Source organism: Ruditapes philippinarum, unplaced genomic scaffold (genome assembly GCF_026571515.1).
Source record: "Ruditapes philippinarum isolate M1 unplaced genomic scaffold, ASM2657151v2 ctg5383_1_1_1_1, whole genome shotgun sequence".
Classification (NCBI taxonomy): Eukaryota; Metazoa; Mollusca; class Bivalvia; order Venerida; family Veneridae; genus Ruditapes; species Ruditapes philippinarum.
In genome coordinates this window covers 28544-46003 of record NW_026861954.1, presented here as the reverse complement: position 1 = coordinate 46003, position 17460 = coordinate 28544, and the positions used below count along the sequence as shown (strand labels likewise).

Here is a 17460-nt window from a genome sequence, read left to right as displayed (position 1 = left end):
TTCTTCGGAAATGTTGTAATGTAAAAAAGTATTATTCTTTTGAAACGGCAAAATTGAGACATTACAAATCGTTAGTATGTTAATACGAGTAAAACGTGATGGTAATGTTATAATGAAAAGAAATAAAGCAATATGATGTAAAGTTATTTTACCTCTTCCCGCGACTTCAAATGTTTCTGTATCATTGAGGTCCTGATTTTTACCTTAAAAAAGAAGCGAAAATCTTATATATTATTTGTTGTTAAAAAATTAAGCTTCAATTCAATATGATTATTTAATTAAGATATTAAACCAACTTATTTAACGAAGACAATATGAAATATGTGTTGTTCTGTGAATTATTATTATTAGTATTGTTTGTCTTTGTTTTTTTAATTAAATAATTTCGTTTGCCGTTCCGTGTGGTGCTTTAATTTTGTCCCGTACTTCACTTCAGTGCTGTTCTAGATTTATTTTGTCCTTTAGGTTCATTGTTTCCAGTATGTAAGTTTTGAAGCCTGAATACCACTTAAACCCGTGCTAGTCTGAAATTTTCAAATTATTTTGTTCATGCTTCCAAATGATCACCCCTTTTCCAGTTTTTTTTATAATTTTATACACATGCAAATTGTCACGATAAATGTATGAAATTTTCGTATGCATAACAGCATAAACGAGGAAATACTAAATTTAATCAAACTTACGTGAATATTTTTTCACTTGTCCTTCCTCTGTATCTGACGAATCGGATTCAATATTGCCTTTAATATAATAAAATTAGTTTATCATCTGTTATTTAAATGTTAATTTAGGTGTTCATGCTTGAGTGACGCTAAGATAACATTAGAAAAAAGTTGTATACACGGCCATACAAACTCAAGGGTCTTAACAAACTGTACAATTCTTTATTTAGAAACTAATAAAAAGCTGTTAAATGTTGAGAAAGGAAAATTAATAATTGATATATAAAATTTCAAAACCAAAGGTTATTTAATGCCGGATCATCAAATAATACATTTAATGCAAATTACAATTATAATATTCTGTTTCATAATTCGAATAATTTCACCATACATATAGGGGTCAGATGCAACTCCGATTTATTAGGCAATATTTCAATGCTTTCTATGTCAACACTGATCTCGCTATCTGGTAGTTTAAACGTCAATGTAGTCTTATCATCAATTCGAAAATTATGTTTGCCTACAAACAAAGAAGACTGATGACAAATGCACAGAACAAAACGACAAAAATAACGTGTATATTTAAGAATGTTAGTAATCTTAACAAATGATTATATGTGCGGTTAGTGAATTCTAAAAACCCATTTGAAATATATTACCTTCTTACAAGAATTAACAAAGTTGTGCTAATAAGGCACCCTCGAAACTAAAATTCACACAATTTGACGAACTCATAAGTCTGTATTTTCAATATGATTATGGTTTGATTTGGCCAATATTCACAATTTGCAAGTGTCTTTTGGGCCAATAATAAAGTGTTTGTACTTGGGTACACCGAGACAAGTATATAATTATGCAATTTACTTCATATAGAAATTTCTATAGATTTTTTTTAAAAATTGGCGACAATGTAATAGACAATTGCTTGCTCTTAGTGATTTTGATGATGGCAGGTATATAGGAGCTAATATAAGGCTTTTGAGAAGTTTTAATGGGAACAAAACTTCAATAACTTTAATCGTATTCCTCCCCTAAAGCATTTTTGTGATTGTACTATTATGTAGAAAATAAAATATAGTATTATGTTCAAACAAACTACGAAATATTGAGCTAATATCCAAATGGTGTTATCAGAATTATACATACATCGTTCAATAAACTTCTCTGGTGACTTGTGAGCAATCTGCACCTTCTCGTTTCCATGTTTCACAATAAACGATTTAACATGCTCACTCATGATTTTTTATCCTTGAGTATAATTTTACAAGTCCTGAAAGAAACAAATGAATACAATTTGAATAAATGGTACTTATTTCAAATCGATGAAATGCATTTATATATATATTTCCAAGATGAAGGAGTACATTTAACCTGATTCGTCCAAAGTTAAACAAATTGTCCTAATTTTATCTATAACTTTCATCTGTATAGGAGGATCATCAGTTGGAAGTTTATTGAAAAAGTTAACAATTTCATTTTAGTACAATTAACAAAATAGCATAACAAAACAACAAAAGATAATATCATTTAAAATGTTTGGAGGATGAAACATTTGAATTGCAATGACACTAAAAATGTTTTAAAACTATCTATACAAATATTACCAACTTTAATTTAATGTCACAATTTAAAATTATATAATATTAAATAGAATTTGCAAGGGGTTTCTACATGAAATAATCTGTGACCACGAATGTGAACAAAACCAGTGACCTTCACCCTTTGGAGGGGAAGGAAACATAAACTTTTGGCGATTTTTACAAGAAATAGGTATCGTATTTCAATAATCATAAGCACAATGTATGCATCACATTGTCAGATTTCTATCGGTAGATATGAAAAATATGTTGTTTTAATGCTTTGTCGATTTTGAGAACATTCAAGCATAAATTTCCGTAGCAGAGAGTGTGCAAACACGCTACGAATAGAAGCAAACTTGCCCTTTTTTGCGTATAGCGAATGTCCACACGTTTCTTAGCACACTAGAACCATCCACTACCGTTTTAATCAATAATTGTTGTTTTAAAGTCAGTATGGTTGACAAATCTTAATAACACCACGTTCAAAACCACATCACTTACTGGAGCTAAGACTTTCGAACCCATTTAGTCGTCTCTTGCTTTTACGCAGGGATAAACAGTGGTTGCGATTCTGATGCCTCAAACCTTAAAGTCAACCACACAGCCACAAGGGGACATTTTAACAGGTTTGAATGTTTTAAAAATTACAGGTTACATAAGTTATGCTTTCATGCAGAATCATACCTAGTAAGCTCATCATAGCATACACTTGTCTCATTATCTTAATATTTTCGATGGTATTGGATATTAAAATGTTTCATTGTAATCATCACATGGACTCTTCTGTCATCCTGTGTTATGCGTCATATTGCAAGCATTGCTTGATGTGGCTGTTTTGTCTCCTCGGGCCCACATGAAAGGCATTGCCACAGTATTATGTATTTTTTGTGTGTATAGAAATGCGAAGAAAAAAAGTATCTTTGTATTTCTGTCTTTTAACCTCTGCATTGCTCAAAACAAAAATGACTGTAATTATAATCAAAATGCGCCCAGCCAAGTTAAATGGTTTGATATAGAGGATATTGAATGAGTGTAGATTTGATTTCAAAGTTTTAGAAGGAGTTGTATAAAATTGTTTAATACGAGCCTCAGGCGAACAATATATATTGTTTTATTCAAGGTTGTCAACAAATCTAGTATTGAATTTGGACGAAAATAAAATACGAACAGTTTACAGTTAATATTTTAACATCTAAATGATATGACACTGCGTACCGTATAAGTGTTTTTTTCTGCGGTGACTTTATTTCTGTGTTTTCTGCGGTCAGTTTTAGCGCCGCAGAAATAAAAACCGCAGAATATCTTCCATGTTTTCTTAACGATATGTGTCCTACATCATGACCTGTTTCCTCTAAAGTAATAACGACTTACGGATTATAACGGTTAGCGGGTCATCGAGTTATACATTGCTTTCGGCTAAGTATGTAATATGTGCTTGTAAGGATGCCAATTTATGAATAAAAATATTTAAACATCATAGAGTTTGCCTGTACGCTAAAAGGTTTGTTTACCACTAAATCATTAAAACCATTTTAACCCTTATACTGCTAATTAATCGTCGTATACATTAATTATTGTCTGATTTACGATAAACTTCTATCAATTTTATTAAATTTTACCGGGGTATATTTTTCAAACGTCATTTCAAGCAAACAATATAATTGTTTGAAATTACTATAAAGTTTTGCGGTGACGACGATAAACAAAATTTTAATGCGAATGTGTACATGCAAATGAAATAGGTATAGTAATGTGACTAAGACTTTGATAAGATGAGCCGCAGAATTTAAATCACGTTTTGTCCAAAGAATGTGTATATATGTTTTCATATCACGTGAATGATAGTTTACTTTGTCTATTCTAATACTTATTAAACGGTTTAGTACATATGTTATATTAAAACACTAGTAAGAAAAATGAAATGATTTGTTTTAATTCTAGTCGTTGACCTATTTCTCGAACGCGTGCCTTGTGTTTACCCATACACACGGATCTTTTCAATAAATAGTTAAAAGCTATTTAAACAGTTTATTTAAAAAAGACAATAAAAAAAAAAAGTTATGATTAAGAATGTCTAAGGTTTAAAGAAGCAACATGTAAAAATCTAATTATATTTTTTGAAGTACGTCCATAATAATGTTATGTATATTTTTGTATTGTAAAACAGTAATATTGTTTTGATATTGAAAAACAGTATAAAAGTGCAGTTTATATTAAATAATGTATATACATTTACAAAACATCACATAATTTATTGTTTACCTGTCTTAAAATTAATTAATGAAAATATCTGGAAAAAGTGATCCCTTAGAAGCATTAAAAATAGCAAAATTACATGGATCTTGCAGACTAGGTTTGAGTCTGTACATGAGGGATAATGAAACAGCTCAACATCCCTCATGCCCCTAGCACTGGCTTGAGCAATACTCAATTCTCAACACTTAAAAGTGCTGGACTCATTGATCCTGTAGGACCAGACAAATATAACAACACTGAAGTGAAGTACGAGGCATTCTTTTACGGCTGCCACACAGCATTTGACACCTGCTTTTGTGATGTATAAATGTCTGGAAATAAGATGATCCCTCGGAAACATTAAAAACAGCAAACGTACATGAAAATTGCAAACTCGGTATCATTGAGTTTGTACATGAGGGATTATGAAACAGTGCAACATCCTCAACACCTAAAAGTGCTGAACTCAATGATCCCGTAGGACCAGAAAACAATAACAACACTGATGTGAAGGTTCATTTCTGCTACTGAATTTAATTATATAACTAACTAACTTTTATGTTCTATTCTGACATACAAAATATGTGAATAAAACAAAAACATTCATGAACAGGCTCATTCAAACCGAGCTTGAACATTTATAATTTTGGGCGATTTTAGAAATTTAGTTTTTCCTCAATTTTAGGATGGTTATACCTCTAATAGTACCAGAATAATTCACGTCACCAACACTTGTTTACACTCGTCTGATTGTTTTACTTTCTCATCATTTCAGCTCGACATTGAATAATCTAATGCATGCTCAATATCTTATGCAAATCTCCGTACAAAATTCACACATTTTTTATAAATGTATATTTATTTTGCCACAAACAACCATATTTTATGTGTTTATGTAATTATAAAGATTTTTGAAGAACATCTTTAATCGTTATTTTTATCCACCACTTTAAACTGTATCATAAATTTAATGCAACATTTTGAAAAAGCATTGTCAATTATCATATTGCATTGTCGAATCTCGAGTTCACCAGAAATACATAAAAATTATCACGAATGTAAACATATTTGATACAATATTCGACAACTCGTTATTTGTTCGATATTAATGAACCTCGCTTCGCATTGTCGAGCTTCGACTAACATTGTTGCGATGCATCTTCGCATTGCATTGTCGGGTGTAGATAGGGCGATGGACGACATTGTAAAGGCACGATCGATGTTGACCTTTTACCAAAATCACAGTTAAGCTTTTGGCAAACTGACAGCAATTTTTTTTTTGAAGGCCATTACAAAATTCTATTTTCTCTGATCAAGGCTAGTGAAATGAAAGTATGAGAAAGTCTCTATACGTACACGATTAGTTGTTTAACAAAAAAAAGTTTAACAACAACAAAAAAAAAGGAAATATAACAGCATATCATTATTCTGATAGTAGCCACCGTGTGCAGATTACATCAACTTGAACAATAGGAAAAGTAAACTGTATTGTACCATTCTTAACATTTGGTTTATAAATTTACTGCAAATGTATTACCTGTACACCAGAAGTTATATATACCAAAAAGTAAAGAAACCTAACGTCTGAATACAAAAAAATTACCCCCCACCCTCAAAAAAAAATTAAAAACGCAAAAAACGTACAGATGGAATAGGTGTGTCTAATATTCTTGGTTTTCACATGTCGTATTGATTGATAGAATCAGTGGGTGCTAGCAGTTCAAAAGATTAAAATGTTTTCTTAACTTTTTTAAAATCGTCTGAAGTTTTCTATAATTCATTGTCATTTCTGATTGTAGCACATTATCAAACCACAGCCTACAACGACATTAACTATTAACATCGATACTTCCAATAAAACAACACAAACCATTTTGCTATAAAGATACATTGTATAAAGTTTATAATTGAATGACGTACCTGTGATATATTTTGAAGAAAATTATTTCCTTTTAGTATGTTTTAAATTCACTTCAAAACAAATAACCGTTCTCTTACAGGACTTTAATATATAAAACTAGCCATCCGTATTATAATGACACAAATGGTAACGTTAGCTTGAAAAGGGGTGTTAAAAAAGTTTTATCGATTTGAAAATGGAGCATTTTATTTTGCACTACCAAAATGGAGCATTTTATTTTGCACTACCAATAGGCCCTGAAGTAATCGAAATTTCACCTGTCGATTTTTATGGTTAACACTTGTAAACAACAAAAACCGATGACATCCAAAACAAAAGTTGCATGAACTTTAATGTCTGTATACAGTAACAAAATTAAAGGTATTTCAATGCCATTTTGGCAAGATCTAGATTATTTTGCAATTTCGGCCGCCTTGCTACTCGGCATTATTTTTCCATAATGTGCGAGTAAATGAGCGCCCGTGCAAAATGACGTTATCAACTCTTAGTGTCGTTCAAGATGGTTGAACTGAAGTCACTTGCTAACAAACTTTTTTTAATTTTATGACCTAATCAATCTCAATCAACAAAGCTTAGCATTGAAGATTTATAAACTCAGAAAAAATTAATAACTGTACCCAAGACAAAACCTGACCCTAAGAAATTCCGAAAATGACTTGAGATTAACAGTCGAATAAAAAATCGGGGCTTTAAGAGCTAGATTTGTGACTTGACATCACACACGTTCATACTAAAAGTATTCTCACAAAGAATTATATAGGTCATTTATCAATTTGAACAACGATAAAACAACATTTTCCCATATTAATTTTGTGTTATCATGTTTTCTAAGTTAATCGGAGGAGGATAAAGCTGAATAACATATATTTGTTTACATTATACAAAATGTATGAATAACAATATGGTTTGTTGGTAACAGTAAAAATATCATCTGTTACCCGAGGCGTTAGTTACTCGCAAACCGAAAATATGAATCATTTGAAAATTTCAACTATATCTAACTGTATCAAAACTGAACCAAGATTAACAATGACTCAAATATACTAACCTTGCAAGTTGAAAAGAAACACACAAAAAAGAACAAAAAACATATGTCCAGATTTTCATACAGTTAAAAAGTATCAGTATCAAGTTTACACTTGCTTTAACAGTGATAATAATTCCCAGTAATCTACGGGAAATAAACATGAAAAAAGTAAGGGGTAATAATGACAACTGTCTGTTTCTTAAAAGGGCGAGAACAAAGATTAGCGTCGATAATAAAACACTGTCTTGACACTTTATTTCCGGCATAGGTATTAAGGACGTTAATACTTGGCTTTATTTACCTCTAAAATATCATATTTGTAAAAGAATTATTACAGGTGAGATATATAACTTGTATTATTCTTAATAAAAAATAACTTGAACATTATAAAATCTGAAAATACAATGTAATAGTTATTGGGAAACATACAATCATTGCATGCTACTTATTTTTGACTTTATAAAACATAAACAAACCATTAAAAATGAAATTCCTTATTTCTCTATTGAGCTTAAATGACACCGACATTCTAATGGTTATAGAAATCTTGAAACAAAGTGATCCCTCGGAAGCATTAATCACAACAAAATTACATGAAAATTCATAAGGCGACTTCTCATATTGTACAAGTGCACTATTTCTGACGGAAAATTCAAACAAGGGAGGGAAAGGAAAGGACAAATGTCCGCCCTTTAAAGTTTAAGCAAGGTAGGGTCTTAAAATGTTTTAAGAACGGGCGTAAATGTCCCCTAACGTAACAATTATGGGGTAAGAGCCACCGAAATTATGGAAACTTGCTGCATTACTTATAGAAACTATATTTCAGCGAAAATGTTTAGATATAATTTTGTTTCTTTGGTAATTAAACACGTGTAAGAAATTAATTAAGTATAAACTGATCATTGCAAAAGTTCTATACATATATAAAGATTCAATTCTTTGACTATTATAACATTTACATTTTAGTAGGTATCTATGCGGTTATACACAACGTGCAAAACTGCTTACGAAATATAGAAATTTGTATAAAATATGTTTTCGGTATGCAATGAAAATTCATGTGCATGTTTAAATTTATTAAATTAACGTAAATTAATTTGTTGTAGAGATCTTAGAAATCAAGATGTTTTTCATTTTGATTGTATATAATTTAAGATGGATAAGATGGGATAAATCTCCATTTGCGGTTCATTTGTTTAATTGTTATGTAATCGTTGGCCTATATAAGTAACGTAAACACGTCTTGATATAGATAGCCTGATTTATATTTAAACAATACTATGCACATATTATATCAGCATGTCCAATGTTGTATTCCTATTCAAAAGATCTTTATCCTTCCTGTTCTTGCATTCGATTTGTTTAACATTAATCAGAATATAAAATACGCATATGGAAGGGAAGCAAAAGTATATTTCGCAAGGATTAATGAATAACCCACTTGGAAAAAAAATCTTTCATAACAAAACGCAACGATAAAAAGCTTAAATATTAAGTTTATTTTTTTCTTTGTATACTTGTAACTTTATACATTTGTATTGACTCGTCTATGTTTGTCTAGTTTAACATGTTTTTGTTTTGGTTTACGAGCGTGTAATAATGATATTATCAGTACACAAACACCGTAATATAACGCGACAAGTGGTTGTGTTCCACAAAACACGCACACATTAGTGTGAATAGAATTTTATATTTCCAAATCCACATTTTGTATTAAAAATTAGGTTAATAAGCCTGTAGTATAACACAAAATATAAGTACATCATTTTAATACAATACAATACAATATAATACAATACAATGCAATATAATACAAAACAGTAGCATAGTGTAGAGAGGAATAGAGTAGAGAAGTTAAGCGTAGAGTACAATGACGGATATTGATTAAATAAAATTATTTACTAACAACATGTTGTAAACTATGTATATTAGCAGAATGGTAGGATATCAGTTAAAGTATATTTTTCACACATGTGTATTGTTTTATTATTGGGTTATGACCATGGAGCATGATACAAGTGTTATGTGCTAGTGTTAATAAAAGTCAATGGTAATAATCATCAACTTACAATATTATCATAAACTCTATATTTTGCTAACCAATACTTTCATTATTTAATTCAATATGCCTTGTCTAAAAATTAAATAATAAGAACATTATTGACACAACTGAAATTTCAGGGCATGATAGTTCATTGTTAGTTTGTTTCGTTTTATGGCGCACCAACACAGAGACAGGAAGTGCTACGAAAGAAATGTCAAAGTATTTTTTATGATACTTTAGATCCGTGAAGTGTATAAATGAATAGTTATGCTAGAAAGTGATAATCGGCCCTGATATGAATAATGCCCTCGGGCTGAAGCCATTATTCATTTTGCGTCCGATTTCCGGCCCTATTCTGCCGTTATATATCTCTTAATCTAAAGAAAAACAACAAATTTACGTCCAATAAACAAGATAAGAGCTAAATATTTAACAAAGAGCTTAAAAACTGACAAAGCCGCAAAACTCAAAAGTATATTATCAAAATATGTTACCTTAAAGCTGCATGCCTTCATATAAGCTAAAATATTTCAAGAATGTCAATCTCGAGAACAGAGCTGCATTACTAGTACTGCAGTACGTTTTGCGGTGATTTTGCAAGAACTTGAACTGAATTACACGTACACAATGCTGCTTCTACTTGTACTGCATTACTGTCTTAAACAGTGGTACTGCTACTGTAATACCAGGCAGGACTTTAGTTTTGATAAAAATGTCATCAGTTGTTCTTTTTGTGTTAACTAGTAAGAAAAGCGCAAGATAAAAATTAAATAATTGCTTCTTTTCTAAATAATACTATTTCAAGTGATATTGTCACTGCGGTATACCGTACCCCGGATATTGCTCGTTATTATGAGAACTTTCATCCCATTTCGCGACTTTGAACGGCGAACAATGGTTACTTCAGATACGATATTTTCTAAACAAATGGCTATTTCATTTATCTCAACGGGTTTTATATATCTAGAGATATTTTTTGTAGCTCTAAAATACATCAAAGTATAACAGGTATTTGCAAAGTTGATTAAACTATCCCTAAACGATCGGCTGCTCACTAGAAAATATTGACCGCGATACTGTAGAATCGTTAGAAACGATTATATTACCAAGATAAAAACAATTGAATCGATCTTTTTTTTATATTCATAATCTAAGTAAGCTTGGTCCAAATTTCTGACAAAAAGTGTAAAAGTACAAAAAGATACAGGATAAAACAGATACAAGAAAGTGTACCGGGTATTGATTTTTATTGTAACGAGTATTGCACATTAGCTCAACTAAAGTGTACACAGTATTGCAAAAAGGAATGAGCAAATTAGAATGTAAACTTGATATTTTTGATATTTTTGTCTAATTTTTACGTCTGTTTATCGATTATGCCATTTTATTTTGCTGATAATGTACTGTTTATGATATTTATTCAAAATTTTCAGATTCAGCTATGCAGTTTCATTGTTATTTCTGACAAATACAGATATTTATTTTCCCCATTTGAATCGAAAACCACACTATGCATGAAAAAAAGTTTAAGCGTGTTAATGAGGACGGTGTTGAAATGTGTGCTTGTAAGATAACCCCTGAACTTTGCCGGGAGCAGGGTAAAAGCATCAAAATTGACGATCAGACTCTTTAAATACATGTCTCAAGAAACCGTGATCAGGGAGATCCATATCTAAAAAGAAGAAAATATATTAAGATGGCATTAATTATAGGGTTTTACAGGGCATGTGATATCGGCACACATAGTAAAATATTGGCCCGAGGGCCAATGCCGTCCAAATATGCCGTTGGCGGCTTAAGTAACACTTGCCCTGTATCATAATTAAACTTTATTGCATTTGCTGCCCTGTATCATAATCTGATCAAAATCCATTATTCGGTTTGAGACTGAAGTATCCGCTCGGCAGTCAGAACTTATACAAATGACGTAATGATTTGACGTGCAGACGATATGCTGTTGCTAGAATGCAGGTGCAAAATGACCGAAAGTTACCTTTATATGGATTTTTTGGCATAGAAGGAAGTGGTTTGATATCAGATATTGGCAAACTTGCTCAATACCGGCTAATATTGACAATCCTGAGATTTTCAATGCAATTTTGTTACTATTTGTATTAAGATATGCAATAATTATTAATAAACTCCGAAAAGGTTGATCCTTCGATAACAAAGAGAACTTTGTAAACACAGACACTTGCTGACTTTGTGTGACTGAGGTTTTCATGAGCAGGAATGCAAAATCTCACTGTCTATGGATTATTCGCAGATGTTTTCAGTAAAGTTCCTTCGAACTCTGCATATTCTGCACATAAAGTGCCAATAAGTATACACAGTAAGAAATATATAAGATTGAATGTGGTAAATACTCTGTGGTTAATCCTCGAATTTACTCGATATTAATAACCAACACTCGTTACACTGAAAAGAAATACTCGTGACACCGGCGAGCAACTCCAAAGCAATACTCGTTACACTGACATGTGTATCTATTCTCAAAATGCGCTGTCATCTGAGATATTATTGTTGATTGAACGTTTACAACATAAACATTATCATCGTTATCACATTTCATTCGGTTCAACTTTCTCTTATACATGTTATAAGGAAGTATATGCGCAAAAACATCAAATATGACTGATCCGAGCTCATTTATAATGTGAGCAAAGAGACGAATGTTAGCTTCTAATTACATTTCAAAGCTATTTGTCAACATTTATTGGTTTTAAGTGACTAAAGAAATTATCGAAGTAATTGTTTTTCTATAAAATTTATATGAAACCAATTCAATATGACTAAATACCGTCGCTAAACTTACCTTTGATCCCTTTCAAAGTCGCAAAATAGGATGAAAGTCCTCATAATACTGAGCAATATCCGGGGTAGGTATACCGCAGTGATTGTTAGTACCATAAAAAGCTGTTATTTACTTTTAAATTGGTATAAATTGAACAGAGGTAAGAAGGTGTGAAAGGCAACAAAGGACTGTTGTGTTTTAAATGAAGATGATTACATTGTATCTATACAGTTGACTGGTTACTAATCAAAAAGATATGACATGAATAAATGTTGTAAATATTGTTTGTAAAAATTATGTTATATCTTTAAGTTTGAAAATGTAAACTTTAAAGTAAATAATAATTCCATTTATTTTGCTAAATATTATTTGCATTTTTTTTTAAATTTGAAGTGTACACTTGTGAAATGGAAATAATTTTTAAAAAATCGTATCATTAAAATATGTCAGTATACAATAATTATGTGATATTAGTTTGACAGTGTGTATTTAGTTAAACTATGATGAAAATATGAACGTACTGGTACTTATACTTCATTACTTCCTAAAATTAGTACTGGTACTGCAGTAGAAATCTAAAATCTAGTACATGTACTGGTAATGGTACTGCATAACTTGGCAAGTACTGGTACTGGTATTTAAGTACTACACCCTAAGTCTTCATGCAGCTCTGCCTGAGAAAAATGTATGTACATTTTCAAAAAAGTATTCTTTTAAAGATCTTAAAGAAGTAAGTGTATTGTAAATGTAAAAATTGTTTAATATGGGATACCAATTTTTTAAAAGTAAAATAACCTGAATATCTAGCTTCAATAAAATGCTTTCTTTCTGTACGACATTTTAATTACCTATATTTAATATTTATTCCCAAAATTTAAATATATTTCAACTATTTGATTACATTTTTATGCAACAAAAATTAAAGGTCCATAGAGGGCTGTTTAATTATTCAATTTCTTAACTTCTAAAATATTTTGAAAATTCTGACCCCCACTCAGTAGTAGTTTAAGATTAAGATTACTTATTAAGCTTACTTATAAACCGAAACGTATATATATAAGATATTTAAAAAAGAAAGCCGTAAATTGTGCCGTTATATACATGCATTTGTATGCTTATATGATTCGATCTGCAATTTTCAAATATCATCGCTTTACTTTTTTTTCAACATTAATTTGAAATGCCGGATAATTGCAAAATGACCATTAGTTGAAGCTTTTATTTGAATTAACTAAAAGGAGTCATATCATCTTCGTACATTTATAGAAACATATTCAGATTCATATCACCAAAGATATATTTCTATATCACAATTCATATCATTTAAATATTAACTAAAAAATGAAAACAAAATACATGGATAGCTAAGCTGAGATGCCATGTTTTACTTATAGAAGGGAGACAACTCCGAGTTAAATCGAGTGCGGTACTAAACAGTGTTATACAACTAAATGTTTTTAGAGTTTATACCAGTGGTAACTGTGTTTAGTTCGGTGAAAAAATTGTTAGTGGACTTTTCAGCAGATGTTTCTAAATTTTACCATTTCATTTTTAAATGTTGCATTCTGCTTAAGCCGGTAGTTTACAATTGACTGTATTGTCCATGAGCAGGCCCAATCAAACCAAACCTGCAACATTTTCAATTTTGCCGTTTTGGGCTTTCCTTAGGGATTCTTATTTTCTCTATTTGAACATTATATTGTTCATAATTGCGAGAAAACATGCTAGCTTCACACTGATACCACAGTCATTAATTACATCCGACTATAGTTGTGTTTATAGCTCGCTATATACAGTGTTTACTTGTATACTGTAATGTTTAAATAGTTGGAAGAAGATCAGAGCATGTCATTGATCTTTTATTGAAAATTCATTTGAAAAGAAAGTAAGATTGTAAACTTTTTTTATTTGTAGAATATGTTTTGAGTTTCTAAGACATCAATAAGCTCCTTCCAAAATGTTTCACTTTGTAGTTGCTCAATGCCTCATCAACGGCATTGTTTGTAATTATGTTAAATTAAGTGTTGCAACATATTCTGGTGTTGCAGTAGAATCTACGACATATTTTACTCAATTATCAGAATTGGAGACTATGCATAGGCTCTTTCGCATTGATTAAGCTTTTTAATGGGTTCAGAGATGCTTTCATTATCAGTGTATTGGTTGGTAAGAAATAAACACTTGTAAGGCAACGAGTTATTGGCATTTTGATTAGTTAAGTTTTCGATGAATCGTTTGACTAGACTAAACATGTGAGTTTGGCAATCGAGAATAATCAAGTCTGGACAAAACATCTGCATTTGGGTTTAAAAGACCTCTTCTTTGATAGAGATTAAAGACATATGACAGTTATGTTATAGACCATCTAATTAATCTACAACTATGCTCCTTTTTGTTTTTACACGCACAACAAGTCGATAGATAAAACTGTGATATACTTCTATCATCATAATTCAGTTATGTGTGACAATTGATTTATCAAATTTTGTAAGTCATTCGTACAGGTATTTCAGCGACTTTGTTGCGAGAAATTTCAACATTATATAAATAACACATGGGTTTGTGGGTAACAGTAAAAATATCATGCCGATGAAAATACGCCGAGGGTAACAGTATTTTTACGAGGGATAATATTTTTACTGTTACACACAAACCCATGTGTTATTTATTTTATTACCCCGAACAAATACTGTGATGATCTGAATTTGTCAACTTAATCTAACTGTAACAAACATAAACCAAGAGAAGCAATAACTAAACTGTCCTTACCTTTTAAGTTTTAATTGTATTTTAGGCCTACTTGAGAAGCTGTTTTTGTAATTTATTCTTTAAGCAAGTGATGATATCTACCAGTCATAAACATACAATTAGCTGTGTTTTATTTAGAAAACAAAACACTAACCCATTTATAAGGTTATGATCTGTGAAATCTGATCCTTCTGTATACGAATATTCTTCGCAAAGTGCATTAACAAATAACGATGATATCCTACGGATGTCTGTCCAACAACTCTATCTGTAACGTTTCACTGGTTAAAGTTGTTAAATAATCCTTTGTTGCATGCTTTAATCGTCTGCATGTTCGAGTTTGACACAAAATTATTCACGTTACAATTACTTCCGTTGAAAATGGATGTTTACTTTTTGACTATTCAACAAACAGATATTTTATACGCGAAAAGAACTCTAGGGTGAAAAGAACTAAATTTTATGAGAGTCATAGCTACTTTGGTGATGTTCTATCGTCGAAAATAAGAATGAATCTAGAGAAAATAGCGGCCATTTTATTTCATTTTATTTAGAAAATAGACCACGCGACCAGATTTTATACTGTTAAAAATACTGTTACCTACGTAACAGTATATAAATAACACATGGGTTTGAGGGTAACAGTAAAATTATCATCCCGAGGAAAATACTGTTACCCGAGGCGTAGCCGAGGGTAACAGTATTTTACGAGGGATGATATTTTTACTGTTACTCACAAACCCATGTGTTATTTATTTTATTACCCCGAACAAAAATAGTGTGATGATCTGAAATTGTCAACTAAATCTAACTGTAACAAAAATAAACCAAGAGTAACAATAACTAAACTGTCCTTACCTTTTAAGTTTTAAGTGTACTTTAGGCCTACTTGAGAAGTTTTTTTTCTCTTTTATTCTTTAAGCAAGTGATAATATCTACAAATCATAAACATACAATAAGCTAGGTTTTATTTAGAAAACAAAACACTAACCCATTTACACGGTTATGATCTGTGAAATCTGATCTTTCTGTTTCCAGAATATTCTTAGCATGGTTTTTGACAAAATAACGATGATATCCTATGTCTGTCCACCATATCTGTAACGTTTCACTAATTAAAATTGTTAAATAATCCTTTGTTGCATGCTTAAACCGTCTGCATGTTTCAGTTTGACACATAATTATTTCCATTGTTATGTATGCAACATATTACATGTATATAATTTATATCTGACCAGTTGGTATTTCCAATATTATCATTGTTCTATTTTTAGAACATAAACTACATGTATGTACTAGAACTTTCTTAACTGTTGTAGAAAACTCATGCATTATAATTAGATAGAAATTTCCGGAATGATCTTTATTGTTGAAGTTGCTGGATTATGATTATTATAGAAAATGAAAGACTATTCTAGAAACTTCTTAGCTTAATATATATAGGAGACTTTTTTCTTTCGTATTACCTTTTAAGTAATCAGTGATCTTTTAAGTCATCAGTAACCTTTTAAGTCATCAATATATTTGGAGTATTATTCAACTTGGAAATTAAGTGATTTATTGGAGCTTGGATTATTTTGAAATAGTTAAAATTATTCTTGTGGATTTTATTGTGGGAATTTATTCTAAAGTGTTCTTGGATTTTACTTGGATTTAAATGTGCTATTTAAAAAAAGGATCATTCCAGGATCAGACTAGACATTTGTGATTTCATTTTATTTGGACTTCAGGTATTTGTAAACATAATTTGTTATTTTTCTTTGATAATTTTTCTGTTATAAATTTGTTATTGTTACAAGTTTGTTGCTGGCTTTTCTTTCTCGTTACGCCTGGCTCGTAACACCATTGCAATTACTTCCGTTGAAAACGGATGTTCACTTTTTGATTATTCAACAAAAAGATTTTTTATACACGAAAAGCACACCAGGGTGCGAACAACTAAATTATATGGGTGTCATAGTTACTCCAGAGAAGAAATTGATGTCCTATCGGGGTTTAACGTCGAAAATAAGAATGAATCAAGAGAAAAATGGCGGCCATTTTATTTCATTTTATTTAGAAAATAGACCACGTGACCAGATTTTATACTGTTAAAAAATACTGTTACCTATGTAACAGTACAAAATTCTTAGTCACGTGGTACACTTGCATTAACAGTAAAAATAACTCCCAGAGGCCTATGGGAAATTAGCATTACGAAAAAAGTGAGGGGTAATAATACACCCTATTCTCGGTAACAACTTTACCCATATCCTGTGGTAAAGGCATTAAATGTATAATGGACAATGTTTGAAATGTCATTTAAAGCTTTATATTATTGAACATTACACAAATACAAATATAACAAAAGTTTACCGTCTTGATTGAAAAAATATAGCCGATTATATAAAAAATGCATCAGTTATATAGAGCAACAAATATTAGGTATAATCAAATTAATCAAAAATGA

The 17460-nt window shown here is 30.7% G+C and overlaps 1 protein-coding gene and 1 long non-coding RNA gene across 2 annotated transcripts in view; both read right to left on the bottom strand.

The window, feature by feature from the left end:
• The window catches only part of LOC132717455 (uncharacterized), a 37386-nt gene that overhangs the window by 7952 nt on the left and 11974 nt on the right, over positions 1-17460 (bottom strand). The window lies entirely within an intron of this gene.
• Positions 680-6511, bottom strand: LOC132717453 (uncharacterized). The gene is made up of 4 exons (XR_009623962.1): positions 6398-6511; positions 1809-1932; positions 1054-1182; positions 680-740 (listed from the first exon to the last, which is right to left on the bottom strand). It is a non-coding gene; the product is annotated as an uncharacterized LOC132717453 (long non-coding RNA).